Source organism: Acinonyx jubatus, chromosome B3 (assembly GCF_027475565.1).
Source record: "Acinonyx jubatus isolate Ajub_Pintada_27869175 chromosome B3, VMU_Ajub_asm_v1.0, whole genome shotgun sequence".
In the NCBI taxonomy this organism is placed as follows: Eukaryota; Metazoa; Chordata; class Mammalia; order Carnivora; family Felidae; genus Acinonyx; species Acinonyx jubatus.
The window spans coordinates 9,986,412-10,001,673 of NC_069386.1; the positions used below are offsets into that span (position 1 = coordinate 9,986,412).

Below are 15,262 nucleotides of genomic sequence, written 5' to 3' on the forward strand. Positions count from 1 at the left end.
CAACGGAGGACTTATTTTTCCTTCCTTGGGTTGTGCTGGCCAGTCTCTGGCACAGAAGCTGTGATGGGCTCCAGCCCTCACATCACTAGATTGGTGGCCTCCTGTTTCCACAGAGGCTCAGGGTGTGGGACCTGGGGGCACCACGCAGCATGGTTTCAGCCCATCTCCTGGAGACAAGGACAGCCTCTTCTGGTCGACTTGATCTTCTCATCGGTTCCTCAATTCTTGAGCTCCTTTGAGACTATAGAAGGCAAAGAACCCCAGAGCCAGTGTGCCTGGGTCCCCAGCCTGGCTCTGCTTCTTATGAATGTGGGAACTTGGGCAGGTCATTTAACAGCTCTGTGCCTCAGTCTCCAAATCAGTAAAATGGGAATGATGATAGTGTTTCCTGCTCTGTAGAGTTATGGGGAAGAAGACATGAGTTGACTTGCACCAGGAGCTCAGAATAGCGCCTGCCTCCTAGGGGAACATTCACTGGGGGCAGATAGTATAAATGCCACATCCTGAATCCAAGGACTGGCTGAAGTCCCTTTATGGCAGCTGCCATTCCAGTCTGAGTCTGTCATCCCACATTCGAGGGAGCATGCTCAGGGTTCTGTCCCCTCTGCTCTCACCTTGGAGAGACAAGGGAGTGCTTAGGGCTTGCTTATAAATCTGTTGTATTCTCATTTTATAGATAAAGAAATGCAAACAACAGAGAAGTGTAGCAAACAATTTCATATGAGGTGCCGGGAACACGTATGCATTAGATGCTCTTTCTCTGGGAGCTTCCTCGAGCAGTCCGATCATGTAACACTAATGATTATTATCACGCAGCCTTGATCTCATTGGATTTTCACGATCTCTATGAAGTGGGGGCTTATTGTCTCCATTTCATGGTGGAGGTTCAGACACCTGTTCAAACTGAGGTTCAGACAAGTTAAATAATTTGGCCAAAGTGTAGCATCTGCTAAAGGGCAGAGTGGATTCTAATGCAAAGCTGCTTCCTGCTCTAGAATAATGTTCTCTGCACTGTGCTGTGGTCCAGGAAGGCTTGTTAGGTGTGGCTCTGGGCCTCTACCCACCACCTTGACTTAGCCTCCCCTGCTTTTCCTGCTACAACCCCCCCCCCCCATCTTCTAAAGGGGATTTGCAAACATCTGGCTAGTGCCACGTGGGCTTAAACCAGGCATTGGATCCAATCGGCTTCCCTGCCTCTGGAGCTGGTTTCCTATACTGATGTCCATCTGCCCTACCTGTAGGCTTGTTCTCAGGGTCAGTACTCACCTGTGGCTGGAGATGTTTAACTTCTAAAAGGGTCAGACTTCAAGGGTCCTTGAGGGATAATGGTCCCTAACTCAGTGCTCCGTAGCTCATAACTGAGTTTCTTCTATAACTTTAAGACCAACTTCCTGTTTTCCCCAAAGATGCTTTGAGAGAACTCTGCTTATGTTCCTCTGCATAATCTGACTTCATTTATTCTGGACTGTAGGGTTGGGTTTGGACCCACACCCAAACCACGGTCTTCCGCAGATCTCTATTCAGCCACTGCTATGTTCCAGGCTTTGTCTCTTACACTTTTCTCTTATTGGAAGAGTTCGTGTCTTTTCTCTCTAGAATCTTTCCCCTCTGGAAGCAGGGGTCTTTGATTTTTGCCTGAGGTGCACCGGGTGCCTATGCAAATAAACCCCAGGGCCTTGCCACTCAAAGTATGGGCCCTGAACCGTTAGCATCAGCATCTCTTGGAGCTTGTTAGAAATGTAGAATTTCAGGCCCCACCCCAGACCTGCTGAATGAGAACCTGCATTTTGACAAGATCCCCAGGTGATTTTTCTGCACGGGTCAAAACATCTCCATACCGTTTCTTCCCCCTACTTCAGAGCTCACGTGGTCACATACACTTGGCCCCCTGCTTCTGGCTCCTCAGGGAAGCAGGGCCATGACTTGGCCGGGGCCGAGCTGCCTCTCTTGTCCTGGTCCTACAAAGGCTGCAGTGCCTGGGCTCTACCATCAGGGAGCTCATTAATTAATAACTAGAGCACAACGTAAGAAGGTGATATCACAGAGATATATCCTGAGTGAATGCTTGTAGTATCACAAACTCTAAGAAGTTGCTGTTACTGTCTGGGGAGAGAAGACTGGGGGCCAGGAAAAGCTATTGGATTGGGTGATGGGGTATTGCTTCATTGGGCCCTGAAGGATGGGTAGGAGTTTTCCAGGTGGGTGGTGGGGAGGAGAAGGGGATTCCTGATAGCAAACATAGCTTGGAGAGTAGCATATAGATCTGCAAATGTTCGGCTGATTTGGGCAATAGGTAGGTGTGGCCGGGGTGTGGGGTGTGAGGTGGTTTTGGTCAGGGGTGAAAGTCGAGGAGAGGGGAATGGGGAAGAGAAATTTGTTGGAAAGTGGTGCGAACACTTAGTGGAATCTCTTGGGGGGGGGGGGTGGCTAAAGGTTATCATCAGGTGTGCCAAGGAGAAAAAAGCTCAGGAACCACTGAGATGCATAGAGGAGCTGATTGTCTTGGCTCCTTGAAATGGTCCTGTAAATAAGGAGATAACTGCTTGCTGTTCTGTGCTGCAGCCACAAGGCCTGGCTGTGTGTGAATTGAGCGGATCAGAAGTCCGATATGGCCTCCATCATACACATCCATCCAATTAGAGAAACGACGCTTTGGAAATTGATGTCTGTGAGATGCTTTCAGGTGCAGAAAGACCTAAGAGACCACGGATAACATTTAAGAAGTACAAAAAAGTCCTTAGACCATAGTTGCCCAGAACAAATGGAGCAGAAAGTTCTGTGTCCTGTATTTGACAGAGCCTGAGCCACTATTTCTCAGGCCGTTGCTTGGATTACATGATTCCAACCCATAACTGCTCCAAGAGTTACTAATTAGGGGGTTTCCCCTCCTTTCCCCTTCCGGCCACCATTTTGGATGTATTAGAACCACACAACTGGAAAACTGGGAAAAGGGAAAGCCACCTATAATCCCATCATCTAAGTGAGTATGTTGAGTTGTATACAGTTTTTGGAGCCTGTGGCAGAGACTGGCAAGCTCTTCATCAAAACAAAAACAAAAACAGAAACAAAAAAAAAAAACCCACCAAAAAACCCATTTCCTCCTCTTCCGGTGCATGTGGACTACATCTCCCAGCCTCCTTTGCGAGTGGGTGTGGCCATGTGACCAGTCCCTGGCGGCTGAACCTCCATGTGCTCCTCCAGCTCCTTTTCCCATCCACTGGCTGGTCCTGCTTGGGGCTGTCTCATGTGCAAGAAATAAACCTTGTCTATATTAAAATACCGACTGACACCCTACCTTCACCAATACAGAGCCTGAAATTGTAATTAGCCTTTTTTTCAGAAGCTTATGGGAGCACATTGTCAACAGTGAAGAAGAGTGTTTCTTGGCAACATGGAAATTAACAGGTTGGCCCTGGGTTGACCGTTGGGTTGCCTGTTTTTAAGGAGCTCCTTCAGTGCAGAGGAGGGTGTGGGGTTAAACATCAGCCTTCCCTCTGGTGACTATTCCAGGAGCGTATACACTCTGAAAAGTCTAAAGTTCAATATTTTCCCCTTCCTTCTCTCATTGTTTCTGACTTGTACAATACTGATGGGGCTATCTTGTAGAATCCATTAAAAGACATTTTTTTTTAAGCTTATTTATTCACTTTGAGAGAGGGGGAGAGAGAATCTCAAGCAGGCTTTGCACTGTCAGCACAAAGCCTGATGTGGGGCTCGAACTCATGAACAGTGAAATCATGACCTGAGCTGAAGTTGGATGCTTAACTGACTGAGCCACCCAGGCTCCCCTAGAATCCATTTTTTAAAAAAATGTTTATTTTTGAGAGAGAGGGAGGGAGGGAGGGGCAGAGAGAGAGGGAGACACAGACTCCAAAGCAGGCTCCAGCTTCTGAGCTGTCAGCACAGAGCTGACACAGGGCTCGAAACCATGAGCCATGAGATCATGACCTGAGCTGAAGTAGGACACTTAACTGACTGAGCCACCCAGGTGCCCAAAATCAATTTTTTAAAAAGAGTTTATTTTTATAGAGGAGTTTTAGGTTCACAGCAAAGTTGAGCGGAAGTGACAGGGAATTTCCATGGTCTTCTGCCTCTACGCATGCAGAGCATCCATGGTTATCAGCCTCCCCCAACCCCGCCCCTCCCCCAGTGGTGCACGTGTTATAGCTAACTGATGAGCCTGCATTCACACATCATAATCCCCTGAAACCCGTAGTTTACCTAAAGATTCATTCTTGGTGTGGTACATTTTATGTCCTGTATAATTTAATACATGTATATTAATTTATTTTTATTTTTGAGAGAGAGAGCGAGCACGTGCATGCACAAGCAGGGAGGGGAAGAGAGAGAATCCCAAGCAGGCTCCAGGCTGTCAGTGCAGAACCTGACTGGGGCTCAATCCCACAAACCGCAAGTTCGCGTCCTGAGCCGAAATCAGGAGTCAGACGCTTAACTGACTGAGCCACCCAGGTGCCCCTGTCGCATATAATTTTTAAGCCAAGAGGCTTGCTCTGATACTTAAAGGTTGTATAATTTGGGGTAGGTTGTTTAACTTTTCAGAGCCTCAGTGTCATCATCTGTGAAATGGTGACAATAAGATCTTTCTGGTGTTATGGAGAGGCATTTATCAAGGAGATGATGGTGCTTAGCAGAATACATGGTACTCAGTAGGTGCTTCCCCACTTGACAGGAGACTTCTTGAGAGCTGGGACCGTGTCATCTTCTCTATCACCATAGCTCTGGTGTTTAACACTGCCCCTGGCACACAGCAGGTGCTCAAACTTACTTACCAAGCTCAGAGCACCTTAAAGAAAACTGCATATGACGAAGAGGAATTGCTGTGACCCTGGATTGCAGAATTAAGAAAGGTATGAGAGGAAGGTGGAGAAGGTATAACACCTTGACCGTGGGGTGCAGGGGGGTTAATCTATCTGCTTCCCCAAAAGGTTCAAGAACAAGAATTTGTTCTTCCCATTTCTGGCATATGCACTTGGGATTGCTCTATATTTGGATGATGACTCTCTCGTTTGAGGGTTAATCCTCTTTGTCCGAGTCATCCAGCTGGGGGATTAACTGCTTTAAACTCCAAGCCTCACTGGCCCAGACAATGGGAGCTTTATGTTGCCAAGAGCTAGGGCTTCGAGGGGTCAATTTCTGTTGACCCAGCACACAAGGGTCCTTTGTGGTTATTTGATCCCAGCCCCTTAATGCCATGGAGGGAGAGACTGAGGCCCTGACAGGGGAAGTAACTTATTATTTCCTGTAGTAAATGTGTGATCACAACCCCAATTGCCAGCTTGGAGATCTCGCCTCAGTTCTGTGCTTGTCTCCAGTGAAGGGTTCAGGAAAAGGAGCTTAGCTGAAAGAGTCAAACTGTGGATCAGTGGGAGAGCTCTGTCTGGTGCTGATGTAAATTCCATATTGTTCTGGGGAAGTCTCCAGTCAGTCTGTGGAAAGTCCAGCCTGCTTCCTTATTGATAGGTGGACTATTTAGAAACACCTCCGTGGGGCTGGGTTCCCCAACCATTGTCTGGCTTTGGGTGCTCTGCCCAAGATTCCCATTCTGAAAGATATCTGCCTGGTCCACACCCAAGGGTACCGTCACTATAAGTTGCATATCGGGTGGGAGGGTGGTTCTCAGAGGAAAACTGAGGACTATCACTAAAGGGGACATGGCTGCTGGACAGGCAGACCCCACAGTTGGCCACCACACACCCTGGGCTGGCTTCTCTTGCTGAAATAAGGAATCCTAAGTATTAGCTTTGTTGGCGATTGTTAAAGACTTTGGCTGTATTTCCGTCTTTCCTTCCTTTTCAAATGGTTTCCAGTTTCCATAACCATGTCCTTGCTTGCCCCAACCTTGCATTATAAGAATTAAAATAAGCAAAACTCAAAGATGGATTCCCTCTCCCCCTTAAATCCCATGTACATTGATTTCTCCAGCAAACATTTACTGACTGCCCACTGAGCTAGGCACTGGGGTTAGTGATGGGCAAGCAAGACATGAGCCTTGCCCTCTGAGCTGCTAGCTCATCTATTACTTGAAGACCCATGAGCACCATTGCTGCCCATTGGGGGTACTGAGTTTGCTTAAAGAAAGTGCATTGTTGAGTCACTCTGATGACGAGTTGTTCTGTCAAAGAATGTGACTTTGCATTCTTTTGTGCATAGAAAATCTTGGAAGATGATGAGTAAAAAACAATCTGTCTTGGGACCCAACCAAACTGCCTGCCGCTCCGAAGCTGGGAGAGAGTGGGTGGCCTGCTTTCTGCTGCTGCTGTCTGCAGGCTGTGAATGAGAGCTGGCACCCTGGGCTTCTTTGTTGTTGGGTGCTGGCGTTTGAACACCGGACAGCCTATCGCCTGGCTATTATCAGGCTATTTGTATAATCCCGGCAGCTGGTAGTTGTGTAATAATTTTCAAAGGAAAAAAGCCCGAAGATGTTTGCTTAGAGAGAGAATGAAAACAGGCAGAGAATGAGGAGGCGTGTCGCTCAATCCCGTGCAGAACGTGGGATGGCTGCACTTCACAAAGGCAGGATTGTTCCTTGGTTAGAATTCCCTGTGGGACTTCCCCTCCTCAAAGTTCAGGAAAGGGTCACGTATTCTGGCAGGGAAGCCAGTCTCATTCTCTTTGCACGCACTGACAGAACTAGAAAAAGTGCCTTGGCCCTGGGGATCTGGTCAGACCTGTGCTGATAGGGAACTCACAAGGAGCCATTGTGGCTTAGAGCCCAAGGTCAGCACCAGAGTACAGACTTGAAAGTGCACAGAGCTACGTTTCTCTTTCTGTTTTCTGTTCCATAGCAGTTAGAGTGTAGGCTCTGGACTCAGATTACTAGGTTTGAAGCTCATCTCCTTTACTTATAAAGTGTGCTTAACTGCTCTGTACCTCACTTTCCTTATTTGTAAGACAAGGGCAATATTAATAGTGCTCTATCTCATACAGTTGTTAAGAGAATTAAATGAGATAGTACGGTGCTCAGCATGATGTTGGGTGTAGAGCAAGTGTATTAGTCAGCTATTACTGCATAATGATTACTGCATAATGATAATGCTGCATAACAGACATCCCCAGATATCTCAGTGGTTCACACAACAAACATTATCTATCTCACTTATGAGCTGGCTTGTCAGCTGGGGTGGGTCTCCACACTGCAGGTCAGGTTCAATCCAGCTATCAGGATGCTACTGTTAGCTACTAGGGACATTTGTTCTCATGGAAAATGGTAAAAGGACATTAGATGCACATTTAAAGCCTCTGTGCACATCATGTTTGCTAACATTTCATTGGCCAAAGTATATCACATGGCCAAGCCCAACATCAATGAGCTGGGAGAGTACACTTCTCCTCTTACAGTGGAAAATACTGTATTGTTACATGGCTAAGAACGTGGATCATGATTACATGGAGGAGAAGCATCAGGAATGATGATTTGTGTACCAACGCAAGTTAGCTCTGTAACAGGATGTTGATGGGACTTTTCTATTGTCCCAGAATGGCACTCAGAGTGCAAACCTATAAAATAAAAAGTCTTGGGCATTCTGCTTTTTTAAAAAGTTTACTTATTTATTTTGAGAGAGACAGAGAGAAGGGGAGGGGCAGGGGACAGGGAGAGAGAGAATCCCAAGCAAGCTCTGTGCTATCAGCATGGAGCCTGACATGGGGCTTGATCTCATGACCTGAGCCTATATCAAGAGTTGGACACTTAAGCAGGCACTCCGCTTTTTAACTTGAGCCACAGATAACTGGGGTCCCTTGTGACTTCCCAGGAGGTATCAAAACTGGCCTCAGAGCCCTCAAGTCTAAGCCCAGGGTCTATGTAAGTATAGAGATGGAAAAGGAACGTAGACTCTTTGGAACCTTGGCCTATAGGAAGTACTTGCTTGAAAGTGAAAGGCTTTTCATTCTCCACAAAGTCAAGTGAAGGGGCTTTGAGAGACTCCCTTGTGGAGATGGGATCTTGACGGGGGGAGGGGGGATCAGAGACGGGGCACCATACACCCTGGCTGAGTGTTTGTTGACCTGTGAGTCAGCCACCCTCCAACCCCTTGGGGTACTAATGGACTCAAGTGGCTGTACAACAGAGTTCCTTTGAGGACTTGATGCACCTGCTGATTCTGGCTGGGACAATGAACGCATAAAGCCTGATGCCTACTTGTAGTCTGGAAATTTTGGCAAATGGGTGGCTTCATGGAATAGCCCATGCTAGCAGGGAAGGATGGATGGTAGTATAGTGCCAAGGGAAAAAAGATCATTTTTCCAGTGCATTCATTAAGGGCTCAGGAAGGTGCAAAAGTCTCCATGGGAGGGGCATAAAACTCAGGGGAGGAGCAGAAGCCCTGGGGCTGTCCAAATAGTAGCTGAATCATGATGCTGAATCCTGCACCAGTGGGAAATCTACCTAAAGAATGGCCGGATGTGAGGACAGCTGGTGGCTTTGAGGTGGGACTTGGCTGCCCCTCTCTGAGTGGCTCCTCAGTGCGATGGGGACCAAAGTGAGACTGAACACTTTGCCTCAAGAAATCTGCATATGGAGCAGCCATCGGCATGAGAGAGGCCAGTGCAAACCAGAGTAATGCCAGGGAAAGACATCTCCCTATCATCATCATCATCATCATCATCACCACCACCACCACCACCACCATTGTTACTGCTTTTATGCTTCACTCCCATTCTGGGTTGAATGAACAAAATTGGTTTACTTCCTTTCTCCACTTCTGGCCTCTCTTTATAGCTCCTTCAGCTCGGTTTGGAGCCTTACATATTTTATGCATGGGCTAATGAGCTCTCTCTGCACGGAGGTAGGGTCTGGGGGTGTGGGCATGCTGGCTGATCCGCTTGGGGTTCCTGGCTTTTACTCCTAATCTCCAGCTTCTGTCTGGCCGGCAGCAGATGGAATTCTCTGCAGGAGGCTCGGCCAAGTTGCTTCACTTTTGAGAATAAGGCAGGGTCCAAAATACATAAACAAAATCCTGGTAGAAAACCTATCTTTGCAAGGAGCAAAGGGTTGGGATTTCTGGGGGAACAAGCTTTTTCCAAAGATAAGAACTGTCTTTTTAAAGATAAATCTCCTAATTTGTTAATCTTTTAGCATTCAGGGAGAGATTAGTGGCTAAAGTGGATGAGGAAAGGTAAGCTGTGCTGAAGGTTCTCTGTCATTTGAGATACAAATACAAAGCTATGGTTAGCAGTTCTTTTGTTCTCGTGCTTGGGTTTGGGCTGCTGGGTGACCCGCTTGAATTTAGCAAGTGACAACTCCCACTTCGGGCTCTGGGTGTTGTAAACTAATGTCACACAAACGGGCGACTTGTTCCAAACCTTGTGTTTGCAAGGAAGTTTGAAATTACCTAAATCTGTTGGTGAAATCAGTGAGCGTTCAAGTTTGCCATGCAAATAGTTGGTTTTCTGATGCTTATTAATTTTTTTCTGATTAGAAAAGTGGTGCTTGCTATTAAATAAGGTTTGGAAAAGAGCACTATAAAGCTCTTTATTTCTGCTTCCAGTTTGCTAGCCACAGTTTGTTCTAATTTACCCTACAAGCAGCAATGTCTGAGTGCCCCCTCAATGTATCCTTGCTTGAAGTATTATCTTTAAGAGAAAAATGAAACATGGTCAATTTGTTAAATGAGAAAATGTCTTCTTTTACTTTTCATTTATTTGATTGCTAACATGATTCAGCACTTTTACTTACTAATTGTGTTTCCTCTTATAAGCACTGTCTTTTCATGCTCTATGCCATTTCAAATTGAGTGTTGGTGTTTTCTGTATTTGTCATTAAAGCTCTGTGTATATTGTTAGTAAGAGCTCTGTGTATATTGGGGATATTAAATCAGTGACTTATAATTATTGTCAACATTTCTCCAGTCTATTTGCCTTTAATTTTGTATTTATGTGGTCTTCTAGCCATGTAGAAATCTAGTTTTATATACTCATATTACCAGTATTTTCAGGTAAAATCTCTTTCATTTCATGCTTAGGAAGTCCTGTTTTACCCTAAAATCAGAAAAGTACTCATCTGGATGTCTTAACTATTTTTATTATTTTTATTTTATATGTGATGTAATGTTAATCGTTTGGACTTTATTATGGCATATAGTGTGAGGTAGGGATCTGTCTCTATTTTAGTCCACTTATCTGTTAATCAGTTCTTTCATATGTACTTAATGAATACTCCTCCTTTCCCCAGTGAATTGAAAATCCACCTTATATTTTGTTCCATTTGATCTTTCTGCCTCTTTGTGCCCAAACTAATGTAATTGTTTTAGTTTTATGTTATGTTTTAATATCTAGCAGTACAAGTCCCTCTTCATTCTTTTAAAATGTTCCTTGGCTCTTTTCACCCATTTATTCTTCCAGATAAATTGCTGAATCATGTTGCCAAGTTAAAAAAAAAATCCTGGTGGAGGAACTTGGATAGAAATTACAGTTCAATTTTATTACAAATTACATTTGTACTTATGTAGTAACCTTGCAAACCATTTGGTGAGAATTGGCATTCCATAACATGGTAAATTTCTTTATTTACCATGGAATGTTTGTTTTCAGTCTCCCTATAAAACTTTGCATTTAAAAATCATAATAAAATAATAGAAACTTATACTTATTGAGAACTTAATATGTGTGAGGCTTTGGGTTCTTTAAATTTAGTATCTCACTTAATCCTCCCAACTTACCCCAGATGATACAGATAGCGAATGGCAGTGCCATGGCACCCAGTCAGAGCTTTCTGATTCTGAAGCTTGAGCTGTTAACTTCTACAATATATTCCTTTCTTTAAGATTCCAGCAAATCAAGCAGCACCTGGGTGTCTCAGTTTATGTGTCTGGCTCTTGATTTTGGCTCAGGTCATGATCTCATGGTTGGTTGTGGGACTGAGCCCTGAATAGGGCTCCTCGCTGATCATGGGGGCTGTCTGGGATTCTCTCTCCCTATCTCTGCCCCCTGCCCTGTGATCACACTATCTTTCTCTCTCTCTCTCTCAAAATAAATAAATAAATACTTAAAAATCATGCAATTTGAGTGGTGGGGACTAATGTCTATGAACCTACAAATTTTTGTTCTGTCACCTTAGGCAGGTTTTTTTTTTATTTTTTAAAAAATGTTTATTTATCTTTTTTTTTTTTTTTTTTTTTTTTTTTTGAGAGAGAGAGAGTGCAAGCAGGGAAGGGGCAGAGAGAGAAGGAGACACAGAATCTGAAGCAGTTTCCAGGAACACAGAGCCTGATGCAGGGCCTGAACTCACGAACTGTGAGATCATGACCTGAGCTGAAGTTGGACACTTAACTGACTGAACCCCCCAAAGACCTCCTTAGGCAGGTTTTCATCTAGTGCTATGGTTTTCAAACCTGACTGTACATCAGAATCAGCTGAGGAATTTATTTGTAAAAAATTCACTTCCTAACTGTCCTGAGACAGTTAGGAAAGCCCAAAACTGTAGGGATGGGGCTGGGAAATCGACTTTTTAAAATAAACTGCCCAATGACCCCAATATGCAGCCAAAGGACCCAGTGATAGAGTATATCTTCAATTATTATTTTGGTTACTACTGTTTTTATTTTCTTGCTGGAGTCACCTATAATTCTTGGGTAGAATTTTGTTTCTTTGTCTTTCATGCCTATTATATTCTCTCATCATTTGTACCTTTTTATATTTTTTCTTTTTCTTCTGAAGATGGACTCCATAGCCAGGCAAACCAGACAGGGCACTCCCTAGCTAGAACGGAAGAGGGAGGAGTTGGCGTTAGAAATAGTAGCAAATGAGATCAGAACATTCTTTCTCTTGAACTGTGGTGGGTCCTCCTCCTAAGCAGGGAATTATTTCCTTTTTTCCATTTCCTTCCCTTCCACACCCACCTTAAGAAAGCATTCCTTTGTATCAGTAATATTTTTTTAAGGTTTATTTATTTTTGGGAGAGAGAGAGAGAGAGAGAGAGAGAGAGAGCGCGAGCAAGCGCAAATGGAGGAGGGGCAGAAAGAGAGGGAGACACAGAATCTGAAGCAGGCTCCAGGCTCTGAGCTGTCAGCACAGAGCCCGACGTGGGGCTCAAATTCACAAACCGCAGAATCGTGACCTAAGCCAAAGTCGGATGCTTCACCGACTGAGCCACCCAGGTGCCCCTGTATCAATATTTGTAGTGTGATCTTACCCATTGACTCCAGGAGTCTTACTACAAAGACTGCATTTCCAATATGTGCTAACTGGTCCCTGTTTGGTAAAACTCCCAATATGCCAAGCACTATGAACATATTACCTTATGGATATATATCTCATTAGGCCAGGGATGCTGTGGATGCAGGTCAGGTGTGCACAGAGCCTGATTCAGAGTGGGTGTTTATCATAGGCGCCCTCCCTCCGCTCCATCAACACTGCTCGCAAATGGGGTCCCCAGACATCCTCCCTGAGGATTCAGTTAGGAAAGCAGGAGTGCCTGAGGTTGGTTTCTCTGTGTGAATCATCTTTAATCACTAAGCTTTCTCCTGCTGGGTTGACTCTGCCCCAGCCTTTTGTGCCGTGAGCCATTTGGACACCAGTCCCCTGCTTGTTCTCTGCCAGCACACTTGCTATAGAGCTGGTACTCCCCAGTTCTGGCTCCTTCTCCATTCCCCTCTGCTGCTTCTAGTTGCTTGTTTCAGCTCTCTGAGCAATTTAACAAACCTGGATGTCCCAGTTAAGATATTTTGCATCTGGGGCTCATCTGCCCCAACCTTTTGCCTGTCTTCAGGCCTACATGTTCCAAGATGTCTGTTTAAAAAAAATTTTTTTTTAATGTTTTATATTTATTTTTGAGACAGAGAGAGACAGAGCATGAGCTGGGGAGGGGCAGAGAGAGAGAGGGAGACACAGAATCCAAAGTAGGCTCCAGGCTTTTAGCTGTCAGCACAGAGCCCGACATGGGGCTCTAACTTGTCAACAGCAAGATCATGACCTGAGCCGAAGTCGGAGGCTCAACCGACTGAGCCACCCAGGTGCAAATAGACCCAAGATGTCTATTTAGAGCTTGAGGAAAGTGGGTGTGGGTGGGCCATAAAACCATAGTGTCGGCATGTGCTTATCCAGGAATAACCTCAAAAGTCAAGATCCATGGGGCAAACGCTCATGGGTCCCTGTGTACATGGTGCCATTTGTGGAACAGAAATGAGGGTGGTGGGGGAATTTGAGTTTGTTGAATGTCAGGTAATTAATTGCCTACCATTTTCTGAAGAGCAGACCTCGCTTATGCTTTGCAACAAATTCCTGTGAGGTAGGAAGTGTTGTTTCCATTTTACAGGGGAGCTAAATCACACATTCCAAGTCTTATAAGGGGTGCACAATAGAGTGGTGATCCAGGCCTGTGGACTCCTTGCCTAGTGCTTTTTTTCTCTATACTGGGCCTGTCTTCACTGAAGGTCTCCAGAGACTACTTGGGAACAGGCTGGATTTGTGGTTAAGCCATCTCCAGGGGAGACAGACCTGAGCGGTGAACACACTTGTCTGTGTTGTCTGCATGTCTGTAAGTCACCCCTTTACCTGGAAATCACGTGGGACCGTGTGGAGGACTGTGGTCCAGAGACGTGCCCTGGAGAGGTGTATAGGGAAAGTGGGGTGCACTGTGTTGCCCTGAATGTCACCCCATCACAAGACACCTGGCTTTGCCAGTTCAGAGAGGATGCTTAATCTCCCTTAGGACGCCATTTGTCCGCGTAACCTTGGCCCCTCATTATGGGAAAGGCAGCTTGGGTAGGCAACGGTTTTGGCTCGCCAGTACTGGTCTGCTATGCTTTTCTCACTACATTCATTCAATTATCAAAATGTTATTAAGATTTAAATGAAACCTCCCAGCCTCATCTCTCCATCTGTTCTCGCTATTTATTCTCTCAGGGACCTCACGAATCTGTCATTTGCGATTCTACAGCTTTGCGTATCCGCAGTGCCCGTGGCGTTTCCTCTGCAGGCGACGATGCATGACTCTCCAAGCAGGACTCTTGGGGGGATCGGGAAGCTAGTGGCACCCTCTTCCTCAGGGAGCGAGAAACGCTGTCACGCGTGCCCAGCAGCCCTGCGCTTGTGGGAGCACGTACACCCTTCGTGTACAAAGCAGACGTTTTCAGCCCACAGAGAGATGGGAGGCTGCTGCGAAGTCATACAACAACGTTCTGCTGTCCAGAAATGCAAGAGTATTTGTTCTCGGGGCTGCTGGGCGGCTCAGTCTGTTGAGCGTCCGACTCTTGGTTTCAGCTCAGGTCATGACCTCCCGTTTCGTGGGTTCAAGCCCCACATCGGGCTCCCTGCTGTCAATGCAGAACCCGCTCTGGATCCTCTGTCCCCCTCCCTGCCTCTGCCCCTTGCCTGCTCACACACTGTCTCTCAAAAGTGAAGAAACATTTTTTTAAAAAGTATTTGTTCTCGAAAGGGGAGTGCATTAGTTGGCTTGGGCTGCCGTAACAAAACACCACGACTGGGCGACTTAAACAGCAGACATTTCTTTTCTCACGTGGTTCTGGAGGCTAGAAATTTGACTTCGAGGTACCAGCAGGTTGGTTTCCTCTAAAGCTTCTCTCCGTGGCTTGAGGATGCCACCCTCATGATCCACCCACTCTCCACACGGGCGTCCTTCTGCGTGTGCACATCCCTGGTGTCTCCTTGTGTGTCCCAGTCTCTTCTTCTTCTTCTTTTTTTAATGTTTATTTATTTTTGAGAGAGAGAGAGTACAAGCAGGGGAGGGGCAGAGAGAAAGTCAGATGCTCAACCGACTGAGCCACCAAGATACCCATCCCCCCCCAATCTCTTCTTCTTATAAGAACACCAGTCAGATGGGGTCAGGGACCACTCTAAGGGCCTCATGTTTACACCTCTTTAAAGGAACTACTTTGGGGTGCCTGGGTGGCTCAGTCAGTTATGCGTCCAACTTCGGCTCAGGTCATGATTTCACAGTCTGTGAGTTCGAGCCCCGCGTTGGGCTCTGTGCTGACCTCTCAGAGCCTGGAGCCTGTTTCAGATTCTGTGTCTCCCTCTCTCTCTGACCCTCCCCCATTCATGCTCTGTCTCTCTCTGTCTCAAAAATAAATAAACATTAAAAAAAATTAAATTAAAGGTCCTATCTTGACACAGTCACATTCCGAGGTGCTGGGGGCTAGGACTTCAGCATACGAATTCTGAGGGGCACAATTCAGCCCCTGACAGACAGTGAATGAGTGATGAGGTAAACACCTGAGTTTCTATTCTGTGCCAGGTGCTGTACTCACAGCTTCACCTACCTTTTCGCATTTATTTAAAAAGAATT

General features: G+C 45.8%; 1 protein-coding gene across 5 annotated transcripts in view; it reads left to right on the top strand.

Annotated features, from left to right (window-relative positions):
• SV2B (synaptic vesicle glycoprotein 2B) overlaps positions 1–15,262 on the top strand; it is a 219,370-nt gene that overhangs the window by 43,778 nt on the left and 160,330 nt on the right. Inside the window, exon 1 of one of the 5 annotated variants that reach the window (XM_027067988.2) lies at positions 8,554–8,575. The exons of the other annotated variants lie outside the window; for them this stretch is intronic. The gene's annotated coding sequence lies outside the window, so the exon portion shown is untranslated. Of the gene's footprint in view, positions 1–8,553; positions 8,576–15,262 lie in introns of those variants that run through there. 5 annotated transcript variants of the gene reach the window in all.